Consider the following 16,139-nt stretch of genomic DNA (forward strand, 5'->3'; position numbering starts at 1 on the left):
AGGCAGGAACAGAAACAGGTAGCAGGATCCAGACTTCCAGGCATCCACAGGCTACCAGGAGGGTTCAGAGTCTGACAGGGTCCGAAAGCGTGACCAGGTGGTCACGCACAGGAGCAGACAGGATCAGGTGCCGATGAGCAGACTCAGTGGAAGAGGGTAGCCGAGACAGGACGTGGAACCAGAACTTGATGCAGGACCTTTAAACTGGTCTCCACCTTGGAGCCAGGCTTACTGGATAAAAACTGAACCTCCCCACATATAGAGTCAAAAACCCAGAGGACTCAGCAGGAGAGGAACAGTGGACGATCAGGAGACGAGACAGACACAAAACCCTCTTTCATCTTCAACTCAACTTTATTGTCAAATGTGCTACATGGTAAACATACAACACAGATGAAATTTCAGTCCTCTCAACCCCATGGTGCATAATAAAATATATAAAAAATATATAATGAACCATAGCATAAAATAAAAATAAAAACCTAAGATATAAAAATAAATATTTCCACTGGCTGCCAGGATCCAGGACACGAACCAAGAAAATAAACTGAACAGACAGGCTAACAGAAAAACAGTTAATGATCTGGCACTGAATGCTCAGGCTGAACTGAATATAACCAAGAAGAAACAGGAGAGAGGAATAAATTATAATTGAGGCAGGGAGGGAAAACGACAGGTGAAAGGAATGACTAATTAAGGGAGAGCAAACAGGCCAGATCATGACAATGACATTTTCAGGACATCACCTCAATCAGTGGTTGAAGGATGGCATGCGGTTAAATATGTCATCACTGGTCAGATCAGGGAGGACTTTGTTTTCGCAAACTTAGAGATGGAAGCAACACTAATTTTAGTAACCTCTGATTGGTGTGTCACTACCACCAGTGTGAATAACAATCTTACCATATTTAACCTTATGTTTAGCCGGAAATTTCAAGTAGGATTTACTTTTTGCCCATTCTGGCCCAATGTACTGTAGACATTTGACTATGGTTCCTTGTATCTCTGATGCCATGTTGCTGACTATGGAAGTGCAAATTACCAGGTAGGGCTTCTCAGTTGGTGTGTCATTTAGAGGGGAAATTTGATTAGAACCGTGGACAGTTGGTGGTTACCAGTGCTTAAAGTTCTAAGACTATGCTTTCTGCTTACTGTCACCCCACTGTTTCATTCTATTTTATTTTATTCTAATCTATTCTAAATAAGAGCATTGCTAGCAACCTCTGTCAAGCCACTTGGTTTACCAATGAAAGCTACCTTTGCTGCATGTACAAAAGTGGTATTTGCAGCCAACTATCTTAGATATCTTTTGTGTTCTTAAGATTTAAACACTAGAAAGAAACTTAGATTTTTTTTCTTCTGAGTTGATGGTCAATCATCATTCAGCTGCAAACTGGAATATTACATTGCTTTACTAAGGAAAATAATGTTTTCTAAAGCAGGGTGAGTTGGGTATGACTGAGAGTTATGCAATTGTCTGCTCAGATTTCCCGTCACTGAGGGGGAGAAAAGCATTTCCCAGCAGCAAATATGGGACCCAAACAAACACACGGAGGTTATTGCTACATGCTCTATTTGCAGCCGTTATCTTACTACCCAGAATTTTAGGTGCATATGATTTCTGGTCAAATGTAGACAACAGCTAAAAAATCTGAATGTAACATATCCCTTCTTCTGTATGTTTTTTTCTTTTTCATTTTAGTACCCTGGCATACACTGATTAAAAAAAAAAGAAAAAAGAATAAAAAAAGAGTAAAATGCTATGATATACAATCGACTTTAGTACATGCAGCAGAAGTCCCTTGCATTGGTAGAATAGAATAGAATTTAACTTTATTGCGATTACTTTGTCAATTGGACACCAGTCATAAATGAATGGATGGATGGAATAAAATAGGCACACCCTTTATTTCTAATAGCAAAGCAAATGGGAACTCAAAGTATAAATGTTTATTAGATTAAAGATACAGAATAGAAAAAAGAGCAGAAGGCTAAATTAGACTACAGCAAAGGAAAAGAAAAACGTATCAGAAAAAATTCATAGTTATTGAAAAATGTAATATATATACAAAAAGCGAAAACTAAGGAAACTAGACAAAAATATTTTTTTCATCATCTGTGTTTCTGGTAGAATTTAAAAAATATTAAAAGTCGTGCTTTAGACAACAGCATGATCTAGATGTGATAAAACAATATTTACTAAATCAAAAGCAGCAGTCAAAAGAAAAATTAGTTGGTTAACACTAAATCTTGTGACCTCCGTTGCGGTACCCCACATTGATTACCTCTGGTATAGGGTACAGATATGTAACCAAAAATAGATGCAATACAAAGAAAGAAATTGTAGTTGAAATCACTGTTAGGATATGGGGATCATACGCGTTTACTAGTAATATATACGGTGGCTGAGAAGTGCAAAACACATTTACAATTCAAAAACATTAACAAATAAAAAACAAAATAACATTTGAAGAAACAAAATTATATTTTACGAAACAAATGTAATTTTGAAAAAAAAGTTAAAATTTTTAAAAACACATTTACAATTGAAAAACACATTAACAAATAAAAAACAAAATAACATTTGAAGAAACAAAATTATATTTTATGAAACAAATGTATTTTTGAAAAAAAAAACATTAAAATTTTTAAAAACAAATTTACATTTTAGCAAACAAAGTTAGATTTTAGGTGAAAGAAAGTTTCATTTTCAGATTTTATTATTGTGGAGCAGATTTCAGCCAATTTACACCATTTTGTTCTTCGTGCGGATGGTCTCTGGAACTTTTACGGGTCACGGACCAGGTGGCAGGACCACCGGAACTGCTGCAACGCAGCCACTGCCACGAATTGAGCTCAGCCCTGCTGCTTGGTCCTGCCACCTGGTCCGTGTCCCGTAAAAGTTCCAGAGACCACAATAAGGGCAAAAGATTGTTCGGTTAGCATACTGTAAACTTAAGAAAAACAGCTTCAGTGCAATTCTTTCCATCTAAAATTGCCGCTGTCTTTTCACGTGAAGCAGGAGGACTACAGATTGAGCTGTTTGTACTACAAGTCAGGGTAATCGTGACGTCACATCCGGCCACTGGGACATTCCCTTTCATTGTAGCTGTCTTTTGTTAATTTGTTTTTGGCTATGTAACTGTGTTTTGCCGCTTGCAGTTTTGTCTTTGCACTTTTACAAGTGTTTCCGAACAGTCAATTTTTTTTTTAGATGTAAATTTGTTTCCCTATAATGTATTTTTTTTTCTCTAAAATAAAACTTTCTCTCACCTAAAATCTAACTTATTTAAAATATGAATTTGTTTCCTAAAATGTAAATTTGTTTTTCAAAATTTAAACTTTTTTTTCAAAAATACATTTGTTTCATAAAATATAATTTTTTATCTTCAAATATTATTTTGTTTTTTATTTGTTAATGTGTTTTTGAACTGTAAATGTGTTTTTAAAAATTTAAACTTTTTTTCAAAAATACATTTTTTTCATAAAATATAATTTTGTATCTTCAAATGTTATTTTGTTTTTTATTTGTTAATGTGTTTTTGAATTGTAAATGTGTTTTGCACTTTTGTTTTTTATTTGTTAATGTGTTTTTGAATTGTAAATTAGTTTTGCACTTCTCAGCCACCGTAAGTATAAGTTGGCACTGAAGTCACTGTCAGGGTTTGAGGACATAAATGCAGAGGCTGAGAGGAAGGCAGAGGTGAGTTGTTGCAGTTTTGAATGAATCAACACAGGTAACAGCGGCAGGTATCCAAATCCAACTTAAAATGTAAAACTTAACCAGAACCATGGAGACATCAGGGAGAAGAGCATGTAGAGTCAGGGAAAGGCAAGGAGAGACAAGGTAAGACGAGGAACCCACTACTGACAGCCAGAGGCAGTGCTTCAAGCACTGAATCATTATTCTTTCGCATGCGCAGGTCAAGTATTAATGACAAAAAAGTCCCCCCCGACCTGCCGTGCATCGAGGTAAATCCGACTATCACTAGATGGAACCATTAAACTTTGTATACTAACTTAGGCTCCTTCCCCACCAGAAATGAGACATTCCATGTCCCAAGAGCCAGCTTCTTCAGCCGCCAAAGTCCCTGTCCTCCTCTGCCACCCATCACACATTGCACCCAACCCCTTTGGCCCCTCCTACAGGTGGTGAGCCCATTGCAAGGGGGACCCATGTTTCCTATTTGGGCTCTGCCCGGCCACCAGGCGCTCGCCAGCGTGCCCCACCTCGAGGCCTGGCTCCAGAGTGGGGCCCCTATGTCCCGCGTCTGGGCAAGGAACACTAGGTCCATTTGTCTTACTCATCATAAGATGTCTTTAGGCTGCTCTTTGTCTGGTCCTTCACCTAGGACCTGTCTGCCTTGGGTGACCCTACTAGGGGGCATAAAGCCCCCATGCAGCATAGCTCCTAAGGTCATTGGGACACTTAAACCCCTCCACCACGATAAGGTGGCAGCCCAGGGAGGGGTTTCATAGAAACCACTTTTTTTAATCAATGGTTGTTTTTTTTTTTGTTTTTTGTTTTTGAGGCAACAACCTTTTTTTTATAGAATTATAAAGATAGATGTCATTTCCACTGTAGGTTTAAAACAACTTCAGTTAAAAAAAGTTTCTTCATGTCAAAAACTGTCACTATTATTCAAAGAATACGTTTTATATAAAAGAAACAATTGCTCAAAGGTATTTTTTGAGTCTCAACTGTATTTTTGCAATACTATTTGTTGATTAAAAGGAGTTTTTTCATTAACGTGAAGGTTTTTCTTTATTGAAAATATATTTTTTTAACTGAAGCAACCCTTTTTAAATGGAATTATAGAGACAAATCTACCCTATTGTATTTGATAATTGACCAACAAATAGAATTCACAGTTCCCCTTTACACTTATATCTAATTGTGCAATTAAAGAATTCTGTTTCAATTGGATATCTGGTTGTATGTATTAAATTTGAAATGTTTAAAGGCTCTGCTTCATTTTAAGTGGCTCTCCTGGTCTTCTATATGGGAGGCAAAGATTCAGATGGAAGTTAAGTCCACATACTCAATTTACAATCAATTTATTATTCACTGTATATCATTGTTATATGATTTTTTATCTAAGAAGGAAGAATATAGATGATGTAAACTGTACTTCACCTAAGTATTCATGCCAGCTATACTATCTCCCATGGTAAAGATTACAGACGCATACCTTAAGTGTAATAGGTCATGGAGAACACTGTAGTGGGGGTAGTGTTGGTCCATTGGTTAGAGCAGTGCATTTGTGCTCCGAGTTGCAAGTACCCAGTTCAATCCTCACAGCCTGCACTCTGGTTTCCTGAGCAAGACCCTTAACCCCCAACTGCTCCCCAAAGCAATGGGTTAAATGCAGAGATACATTTTTCCAGTGTGAGATCAATAAAGTTAAGTTATTTAGTGAAAATTAAGGCAGAGTTATTTTATGAAAAATGTATAATTGGCTCTGGAAATGTAATAATATACATCAACATCCAATGTCTAAAAAAGACAGAAATATACCACAACTCCAAATCTTCTGAGAAATTACTTTACACAAAAGCTGACAGGCTGGACAGATAGAGAGCATTAATTAAAGAAGAAGCCAAGATGCTCTTGATGATTATGGATTAGTCCTGCAGCTAAGGTCACTTTGTGTATGTTTGTCATATTTTTGAATTTGAAGGTCCGTTTGAATTTGTGGAGAAACATTGTATTTACTTTTTATTTGCACCGCCTACTGTACTTTACCCAGTCCCAAAACAAACATGAAAATTCTAGGCAGGTGAACTTTACCGCCACTCTTTTAACAGTTTTGGGTATAAATTCCCTTCACCTTTTGCAGGAAAAAAAAACAACAAGCAGGACTGAAGCTTTGTTTTAATTTTTTGTTACTATTCTGTTCGTGTCTGGTGAGTAATTCCATTAATATATTCTTTCATTATGTAAGCTGGGGTTTTTCTATTGATCTGAGCACGTACTCACAAACAATACAAAAAGTAGCACTATGTGACATAATTTTAAGAAAAATCTGAGATACTCTTAGGACTTAAAGGTATAATTTCGATGAAGATATGCTAATAGTGCAGTGGATATTCTCTAGGACTAGGACCTTCAGTACAAAAGATGGTGTTTTCAAACTAAACATGCTTGGAGCATCAGGAGTAGCTGTTCTACACGTAAAGTCTAGGGTGGACGCACATCAAGGAGCATCAAAAGTTCCTGCATTCACGCTGTTCTGTGCAGTGCTTTGATCATTTAAACATTTACACAAATCACTCATGTCACAAGCAATGCTTTGGCCCTTTGCTTGATGTGCATTGAGTATGGATGACCAATCCTGCCATAATTAAAAATACATTAAGAAATAAATATGAAATCATAAATATGAATAGGTGACAAAATAATGGCTTGCAATTTATATTAGTGAACTATGCTTTATTTATAGATCTCTTTCTCTCTCCCCTATTTTATCTCAACACTTTTCTTCTCATTTTTCATTTAAACAATGAATATTTAGTCTTCGTTTATTCAAGTAAATTTCAAGTCAATGTTTATTTTTCCAAACATTTTTTATTTTCTTTCATATTTTTTAAATATCCAAATATATTTAAAACATGTTTTTCCGAGCTTTATATTATTTGCGAATGTTTGAGTTGGCTTTTTGTCTTCAGTAACTCATATACTGTATTTTTTAATCCAATATATTCTGATATTATTTCAGCAAAATTATTTTCCTTAAGCCGTTCATTCTTGTCTCTACATCTTCTCATTTTTTCTCCGACTGTATTTCAGCTGGCTGCTCAGTTTCTCTGTGGGTAGCACTGCTGCATGGCAGCAAGAAGGTTCTGGGTTCGATTCCCGGCCCAGGGTCTTTCTGCATGGAGTTTGCATGTTCTCCCTTACCATGTGTTGGTTCTCAAAAACATGCTTAACTGTTAGGTTAAGTGGCTTTATAAAAAAAACAGGTGTAACAGCATCACCGCTGCAGCCTCTCTCCACTAACTTTACCACTTGTTATCAAGAACATGATGGAAGTTAGCCTTCCAACCTCTATAATGCCAGGCAGAAGCTATTAGCAGGTACTGACCTCGGCCAATAAGAGATGAAGCTGCAGCGGTGATGCTGCTCCAAAGGCCACCCCTCCATTTCTACGTTAACATGTGGAAAAAATAGAGGAGGTAAAAAAAAAAAAAAAAAAACAAGAGGCAGAAAAATATGGTTTATGAGACATCTGTTGAGAATATACTACAGGAATATATTGGAGTAGAAAATATGAGTTAATAAAAATAAAATATTTAGAAAAGGATATAAAGTGCAGAAAAGCATATCTTAAGAAAAATCGATTTTTGTTATAAGAAAATAAAAAGATTAGGAAAAATAAAACAGCAACATCTTTACTTATTTACTTGAAATAAATAAGTAAAGAAAAAAGTACAGCATTCCTATAAAAAATAAGACTAAATAAAAAAAAAATTGAATAAACGTGAAGAGATACCATAGAAGGTCAAATTAATCATATATAGATAGATAGAGAGAGATATTGTATGCTCCAATAAGCACCACCACACGAGGCAGCAACTGACCTGAAAAATAAGATCATTGCAAAGATGTCCACCAGACACAGATTCAGACAGACTCAGTAGTAATGGCGCACAAACTGGACATTGTGGTGGTGGACAAAAAGCGGAGGAAAGCCATTGTGGTTGACATAGCAATGCCAAGTGATGGCAACATCAGGAAAAAAGAACATGAAAAACTATAGAAATACCAGGGGCTCAGAGAAGAGCTGGAGAAAACCTGGAAGGTCAAGGCATAAGTGATGCCCGTGGTCATTGGGGAACTTGGGGCAGCAACCCCCAAACTTAAAGAGTGGTTACAGCAGATCCCTGGAGATACATAAGACATCACGGTCCAGAAGAGTGCAGTTCTAGGAACAGGAAAGATACTTAGCAGAACCCTGAAGCTCCCAGGTCTATGGTAGAGGACCCGAGCTTGGAGGAAAAAAGGTGGGGAAGACCACCCACAATGGGTGAGGAAGACGTTTTTTATATGTACATACAACTGTAAGTATATGCATTTAGTCTAGCTTGTTGCATTTTGCCTCACTTATTTTATTATGATTTATATTTATGAGTAATTTAGTTATTTATGTATTTTTAATTGTGGCAGGATGTGTCCTCTATACTCCATGGTACTCCATACTACTTAGGAGCATTAAAAATGCTCTTGATTTGAACATCTGACTTTAATATGGAAAAGCATCAGATTTATTTTTAATGCTCAAAACAGCATTCAGTTTGAACACAGCATTAACAATGCACCAGTTTAAGAAGTATGAATAAAATAAAAATACACTGTGAAATGCTCTCATAAAAAGACTGACAGACAGACAGACATTAATAAATTAAAGATAAAATTCAATTGACTAAACCTTAATCAATGACAGGAAAAATTACACTGATGTACACAATTTGTTCTCAGCAACTTTTTGAATAACTCTTAAGCTGAAACTCAGTGCCTGGAATTTTATGCATTTAAGCCACTGTCTGAGGACGCTAAGAACCACTGCAGCCATAAATATTGAAGATTATGTCCTGAACACCTAACATATACTAATTCTTTTTAATAACATACCTCTGTTTTGTTGTTCTTCCCATGAAAAAAAGAGGAAACAGGAAATGGGTGGAGAAATTTCTCAAGAGGAAAAGCAAGCTAGCCTGGACCAGTATGCTAATGCTTTCTTCCAGTCTAGACAGTGGAATGGGTTTGGAATTGACAGGTGAGTACCTTTGCCACAATACTAAGGCTGAAAACATTATTAAAACTTTACAGTTTATAAAGAAAAAGAAAGCCAAAGCCACTCGGGAGGATTAATTTTGGACTTGAAAAACAAATCAAATCAGTTTTTAACCAGGCTTTTCATGAAGTACAATAAAAATAGCAAGTTCATTTTTAATTCAAGAAAAAAAGTGATATGAAAGGGGAAAATAATTTGAAAATAAAATAAATATAATAGAGAACACAAATGTTTGCACTGATACCAAAAACTGATATTATTTGGGACTAAACAAACATTTTTGAGAGAAAATATTTTCTCATATTATAAAAGAAAAATTGACATTTGGAAGATTAGTTCGAAGGAAAAAAGGTTATCTAAAAAAATATAATCTTACTCTCATATAGTTTTTTTAGAGTGAAAACATATTCTCTCAGAAATAGATTTCTCTCTCAAAACTACTTTCTTCTCTCTCTCAAAACTGAGTTTTTGCACTCGATTCAGGATTTCTCCCTTGGTGTGAAAAATATGTCATGGGCAAGTATGTGTTCCTATTGGCCAGTCTCAACAGAATTGAGTGGTTAGTTAGGTGCAAAGGTGGTTCCACCTCCATCTTTAATACTCAAGAGGAATCACTCGCTTTCCCAGACTTCTTAACTCCAGAAGTACAGTAGTCCAAGATGAGTGGCGTCTTGCCTGGGATGTGGAGAAGTGTGCACTGTTGTGTATGATACACCGGTTAAAAAATGAAAATAAATATTCAAGTAGATAACTGGAAGTTAGCACATAGCAACATTTATTGTCAACAGGGAACTTTCTTCTTCTCTTGAGGCACAGCTCACCTCTGTAGTGCACCGTAAGCAGCAAACAAATTTCTCAATGCTTCAATAGTTTTAACTGAAGTAGTAGTATGTATAGGAATAATCTCTAGCCATCTAGCATAAGCATCCATAACTACCAGAAACATCTGCTTGTGGTCCTCTGCAAAGTCAAGATGGATTCTCTCCCAGGGGCTGGCAGCCCATTTTCATTTATGCACTGGTGCAGTACTACAAGGCATACTACGCTGCTTTTGACAAATAGTACACTCAAATAGTACACCACTCGTAAGACAATACAGCAGACAATTGTCTCAAACAGTAAGCTCAAAACATCTCTGAAAATATGGCTTCAGCAACTCATCCTGTACATGTTTAGGCCAGCCAGTTAACACCAACTGTTACTCACCACCTTTAGCACGGAATCTTTTTCTGTTTCTTTTGCTATTTCCCTTGCCGTGATAGGTGACTCATCAAGGTAATATACTCTGTAAATAGGATTTGACACCACATCCACTCTTGGTTTCATCAGTAACCTGGATAAAGCATCTGCATTACTGTGTTACTCAGATCTTTTGTGCTGAGTCTCATACTTGTATGCAGCTAGAATTAGAGCCCACCTTTGCAATCTAGCAGCAGCTAGAGTAGGTACACCTGTTTTTGTACCCAAGATTTTTAACAATGGTTTGTGGTCCGTCACCAAAATGAATTTCCTTCCATAAAGGTAGGTCTTAGTTAATGTTCTTGATGCAAATGCAATCGGTCTTTCGCTTCCATCTTTCATTTGGTGACTGATTACAGCACCAACTCCATAAGGAGACGCATCGCATGCTAAGATAATTGGTAACTCGGCATCAAAATGTACGAAGATTTTGTCAGATTGAAGAGCCTTCTTTGCATTCTCAAAAGCATTTTGACAACTTTCTGACCAAATCCACTCTGCATCTTTGTGCAGCAATGCTGTCATTGCCTGGATCAGAGTCGATAAGTTTGGTATAAACTTCCCGTAGTAGTTTAACAGAGCCAAGAATTACCTAAGTTCAGTTACATTTCTTTGAACTGGAGCCTTCTGAATGGCAGTTGTCTTTTCTTTCATAGGATGGGAATGACATGTCCTAAATATGAAACACTGTATTGCAGGAACTCACATTTTTCTCGCTTTACCCTGAGGTTGTAGCTTTCGAGCCTCTTAAGGACTTCTTTTATGTTAGTCAGGTGGGTTTCTGCATCTTTACCAGTTATCAAAATATCATCCAGATAGCAGATTACTCCATCCATACCCTGAAGTACTTGATCCATTATTTTCTGGAAAATTGCAGGAGCACTTGCAACACCATAGGGTAACCGGTTGTATTGATACAGCCCTTTGTGAGTGTTTATGGTCAGGTAACACCTAGAGCTTTCCTCTAACTGGACTTGCTGGTAAGCCTGGGATAAGTCTAGTTTGGTAAATTTCTGACCTCCTGCTAATTTTGCAAACATTATCTTGTGTTTTGGGGAGTGGATACTGGTCCACATTTAACCATGGATTTATGGTGATCTTGTAGCCTCCACATAATCTCACACTGTCATCCTTTTTGGGTATACACACTATTGGGGCAGCCCACTCACTGTAATTAGTGGGTGAAATAACTCCTTCTGCCTTCAATTTAGTCAGTTCCCTTTCCACGGCTTCTCTTAATGCGTAAGGAACATTTCTGGGTTTATGGAACTTGGGCACCGCTTCTGGAGCAACGTGTAGCTTAGCTTTAATACCCTTCAATTTGCCTAGCTCAGGGTTGAACACCGATGCATACTGAGCACAAACATCTTCCACTGTTTCTGGAGCCACTCTATTAACCTGTGACCAATCTAGCTTAAACTGGCTAATCCAGTCTCTACCCATCAAAGCAGGACCTCTTCCTTTTACTACAAGTAGTTCTAGTTTTTTTTGTGGTTTCTTGGCACTTTACTTTTGCCACACATTTACCCATCAGCTGTAATGACTCTTGGCTCTACGTCTTAAGTACACAATTTGCTGGACTAAGTTTGACTGATTTAAATTTGCGCTTATACAAATGTTCAGATATTACTGACACTGCAGCACCAGTGTCTAGTTCCATTTTCACTCTGGAACCATTTACACTGACATACACATAATAAGGTTTTACAATGTCACCATTACCTGTGTTCATTTCAAACGGACCAAAATCAGGACTGTCTAATGTCAGATTTGGAACAGTGTCAAAGTTCGGTTCAGCTTCCATCCCACACTGAACCACCTCCTCACTGGCTGCTCCATCTTCTGTGACTTGATGTGACAGAAATTGGGTGTCGCCTGGATCCCCTTTAAACTTGTGCCTTTTGCCTGGCTCTGCATGCTGGGGCGCATCATACTGTGGACCGGGCCAGCTGCCGACATCCTGCTGCAGGAGAGCGCTGGCATCCGGACAGGGTTGCTGCTTGAGAGTGCTGGATCGCCTCTTCTCAATATCCAGATGCATGGTTCCCTTGGTCGTGCTCGAACTGCCTCCTTCTTTGCGTGTGCGACAGGCTCTGGCTATGTTTACACTCATGGCACTCGCTGTCTTTAAACCTGCAGTCATTCGGGTTGTGGTTTTTTCCACCGCAACGATAACAGGGTTTCCCGGCAGCTGCATTTTTCTCAGCTTTGTGGTATTTTGCTTTAGCTTTCTTTTCCACAACATGAGCCGTGAAAGCTTTATGTGAAAATTACTGTGCGCTGTCCTTAGTTACCTCGAAAGAGAGTGCCCTTTCTACAGCCAGCGGGAGGGTCAAGTCTTTAGCGTGGGCGGTACTGAGCAGCCAATCTCTTAATTCACTACTCTTTACGCCACAGACGAATCTATCCCGCAGCGCTTCATCTAAGAAAGACCCAAATTTACATGTAGCTGCTAATTTTCGTAAACTAGCAACGTACTCACTGATGGTTTCGTTATCCTTTTGGTTTCTTCCGTGAAACTTGCACCTTTCTGCAATAAAGTTTGTCTTTGGTACATAGTGCTTCTGCAGCAATTCTACCAACTCTTCGTTATCAGGCGCACACAGATCCATCAGCAAGCTATGGGATCTTTTCCCCACCACAGTGAGAAACACTGACTTAGTTTTCTCCTCTTTAGTGTCCAAGTCGTTTGCAACAAAATACTGCTTGAGACGCTTCCAATAAATTAAGACGCGTTGATGGAAAGAAGAACCTTTAACAGGACGTTTCTTAGGATCAAAGTCACATTTAAGGAGGAAGTTAATTCCTCCTAATTCTATAAATAATTTGGAGGGGATATGAAACAGAAAAGATTTGAGCCAATTCATTTTAATCATTCCGTCTAAACATTCAAAGTCTATTGCTTTAAGACCTCCATCATAATACTCTTTAACCATTGCTCCTTTCCTAATGTAGTGTGTCTTGTTTTTCCAGATAAAGTTGAAGTTAATTTGATTTATAGCTTTAATTGCATGTTTAGGAAGGGATATGGAATAAGCTGGATAGATAAATCTTGAGAGACATTCCATTTTTGTAAGGAAAGTTCGACCAAAAATTGATATGTCACGTTGAGACCACAAATTTAAGTTAAGTTTACATTTATCTAAAATATTCCAACAGTTTAGTTTTTCCAGTGATTTATTGTCTTTGGTGATGTGAACACCAAGATATTTCACGGCAAGTGAAAATGAATGGCAGTCTGGGAAGAGTCGTGTATCGTCGCATCTATCATGTAAACATGGCTTCATCCCCATCCGGACAGACATTTTTTCCAGTTTGCATGGAATGCACATTTTACCTTGCTGATTCTGATTCACATTTTACCAACTGATTCTGATTAAAACTCATTTTTGAAATAAATTATTTTGTGTATTTTTTTACATAACATTTGCCATTGCTAATGGCATACACAGTAATCTAGCATACTTTAATTAAATAAATAAATTCAAGCTAAAATGTAAGAGTCTATAATTAGTCTATATGAGCCTGATCTATTTGTATCAGAGATTTCCTTACCTTTTAGAAAAATGTCACTTGGGGTAAAACTCCCCCTGCAACCCTGATTTGCATTTGTATAGCTCACAGCATTTTAATTTACATGTTAAAGCCTCCCCTAGAATTCCATGGGGGGGAGGCATGGGGGGAACACTGCCTAAGAAAGCCCACGTCAATTTCTGACAATTTATGGGAGTTTTTGGTGTTGCCTGCAAATTACCATGAACAGCCGTTCTTCCACGACAATCTACAGTGCCGCATAGTGACGAAAATCCCACTTTTCATGCAGTGTTTAGCTCCGGTTCTGCGGTTCTTTTTTCACCCAAAACGCTCAGCTTTCTGTTGCCTCTATGGAGCCGCTCCGTCTGCGAACTCTGTGCCTTCCAACTTGAACAATCCCATCCTCGTCGCCAAAATTCTGTTGTGTATGATACACCGGTTAAAAATGAAAACAAATATTCAACTAGATAACTGGAAGTTAGCACATAGCAACATTTTTGTCAACAGGGAACTTTCTTCTTCTCTTGAGGCACAGCTCACCTCTGTAGTGCACCGTTAGAGCGCCACCACTGGCGAACTGTTATATTTACCTTATCTTTAGATTCACAATAAAAAAAACAGCTTCCAACACACACAGGAGCATTCTTAAACCAAAAGTGTCTTAACACATCAAACCCGGCGGTTCATTAATTTCGGTGTCTGGAACACCACACGCACTGCTGTATTATCAGTGTTGCCAACTAAGCGACTTTGTGGCTATATTTAGCGACTTTTCAGACCCCTCCAGCGACTATTTTTCAAAAAAGCGACTAGCGACAAATCTGGCGCCTTTTTCGGTGTCACTGGCGGCTTTTGGAGACTCTTAAGTGAAAGCATGTATCGTTCCTAATCTTGTCCTCCAGGGGCAGCTGCTGCCGTGGAGCGCCTCCCCCATCCCAACCCCTTTCTCCTGCTCCCGCAGGACTCCCACTCAGCGCTGCAGTCAGAACCGCAGCATGTTTACCCTCAGCGTCCAGACTGCAAATGAAGCACGCATGCGCCGGGATTGACAGCGCAAATTGATCACAATAGTTAAAATATATAAATAAAAAAATTACATAAAAAATATATAAATAAACATTAATGGACAGAAAAAAGTAGCTCTATATATGCTTTAGTAAAGTGAGTAAAAACACTATTATATAGTGTTTTTACTCACTTTTGTCTTTCTGTAACGACATTATTTCTCCCACAGCATCAATAATATGCACATCACTTCCTGTGGCAGATTATGCAAATTAGGCGATGACGTCATTTAGCGACTTCTAGCAACTTTTAGCACAGCCAATAGCTACTTTCCTTACTGAGGAGTTGGCAACACTGCGTAATATCTGTGTCAGGTTTGTGGCATGATAGCTGACTTTTTCATCTGCTCCTGCTTATATATATACATGTTAATATACACTCACCGGCCACTTTATTAGGTAAACCTGTCCAACTGCTCGTTAACACTTAACTTCTAAGCAGCCAATCACATGGCGGCAACTCAGTGCATTTAGGCATGTAGACATGGTCAAGACAATCTCCTGCAGTTCAAACCGAGCATCAGTATGGGGAAGAAAGGTGATTTGAGTGACTTTGAACGTGGCATGATTGTTGGTGCCAGAAGGGCTGGTCTGAGTATTTCAGAAACTGCTGATCTACTGGGATTTTCACGCACAACCATCTCTAGGGTTTACAGAGAATGGTCCGAAAAAGAAAAAACATCCAGTGAGCGGCAGTTCTGTGGGCGGAAATGCCTTGTTGATGCCAGAGGTCAGAGGAGAATGGCCAGACTGGTTTGAGCTGATAGAAGGGCAACATTGACTCAAATAACCACCCGTTACAACCAAGGTGGGCAGAAGAGCATCTCTGAACGCACAGTACGTCGAACTTTGAGGCAGATGGGCCACAGCAGCAGAATACCACACCGGGTGCCACTCCTTTCAGCTAAGAACAGGAAACTGAGGCTACAATTTGCACAAGCTCATCGAAATTGGACAATAGAAGATTGGAAAAACGTTGCCTGGTCTGATGAGTCTTGATTTCTGCTGCGACATTCGGATGGTAGGGTCAGAATTTGGCGTCTACAACATGAAAGCATGGATCCATCCTGCCTTGTATCAACGGTTCAGGCTGGTGGTGGTGGTGTCATGGTGTGGGGAATATTTTCTTGGCACTCTTTGGGCCCCTTGGTACCAATCGAGCATCGTTGCAACGCCACAGCCTACCTGAGTATTGTTGCTGACCATGTCCATCCCTTTATGACCACAATGTACCCAACTTCTGATGGCTACTTTCAGCAGGATAATGCGCCATGTCATAAAGCTGGAATCATCTCAGACTGGTTTCTTGAACATGACAATGAGTTCACTGTACTCAAATGGCCTCCACAGTCACCAGATCTCAATCCAATAGAGCATCTTTGGGATGTGGTGGAACGGGAGATTCGCATCATGGATGTGCAGCCGACAAATCTGCGAAAACTGTGTGATGCCATCATGTCAATATGGACCAAACTCCCTGAGGAATGCTTCCAGCACCTTGTTGAAT

The 16,139-nt window shown here is 38.6% G+C and overlaps 1 protein-coding gene across 1 annotated transcript in view; it reads left to right on the plus strand.

Moving 5' to 3' along the window:
• Window positions 1-5,791: 5,791 nt before the first annotated feature.
• LOC119797122 overlaps window positions 5,792-16,139 on the plus strand; it is a 62,819-nt gene continuing 52,471 nt past the window's right edge. Inside the window, exon 1 of the mRNA XM_038306077.1 lies at window positions 5,792-5,907. The gene's annotated coding sequence lies outside the window, so the exon portion shown is untranslated. The remainder of the gene's footprint in view (window positions 5,908-16,139) is intronic.

Source organism: Cyprinodon tularosa, unplaced genomic scaffold, assembly GCF_016077235.1.
Source record: "Cyprinodon tularosa strain WSP-4 unplaced genomic scaffold, ASM1607723v1 ctg571, whole genome shotgun sequence".
NCBI lineage: Eukaryota > Metazoa > Chordata > Actinopteri > Cyprinodontiformes > Cyprinodontidae > Cyprinodon > Cyprinodon tularosa.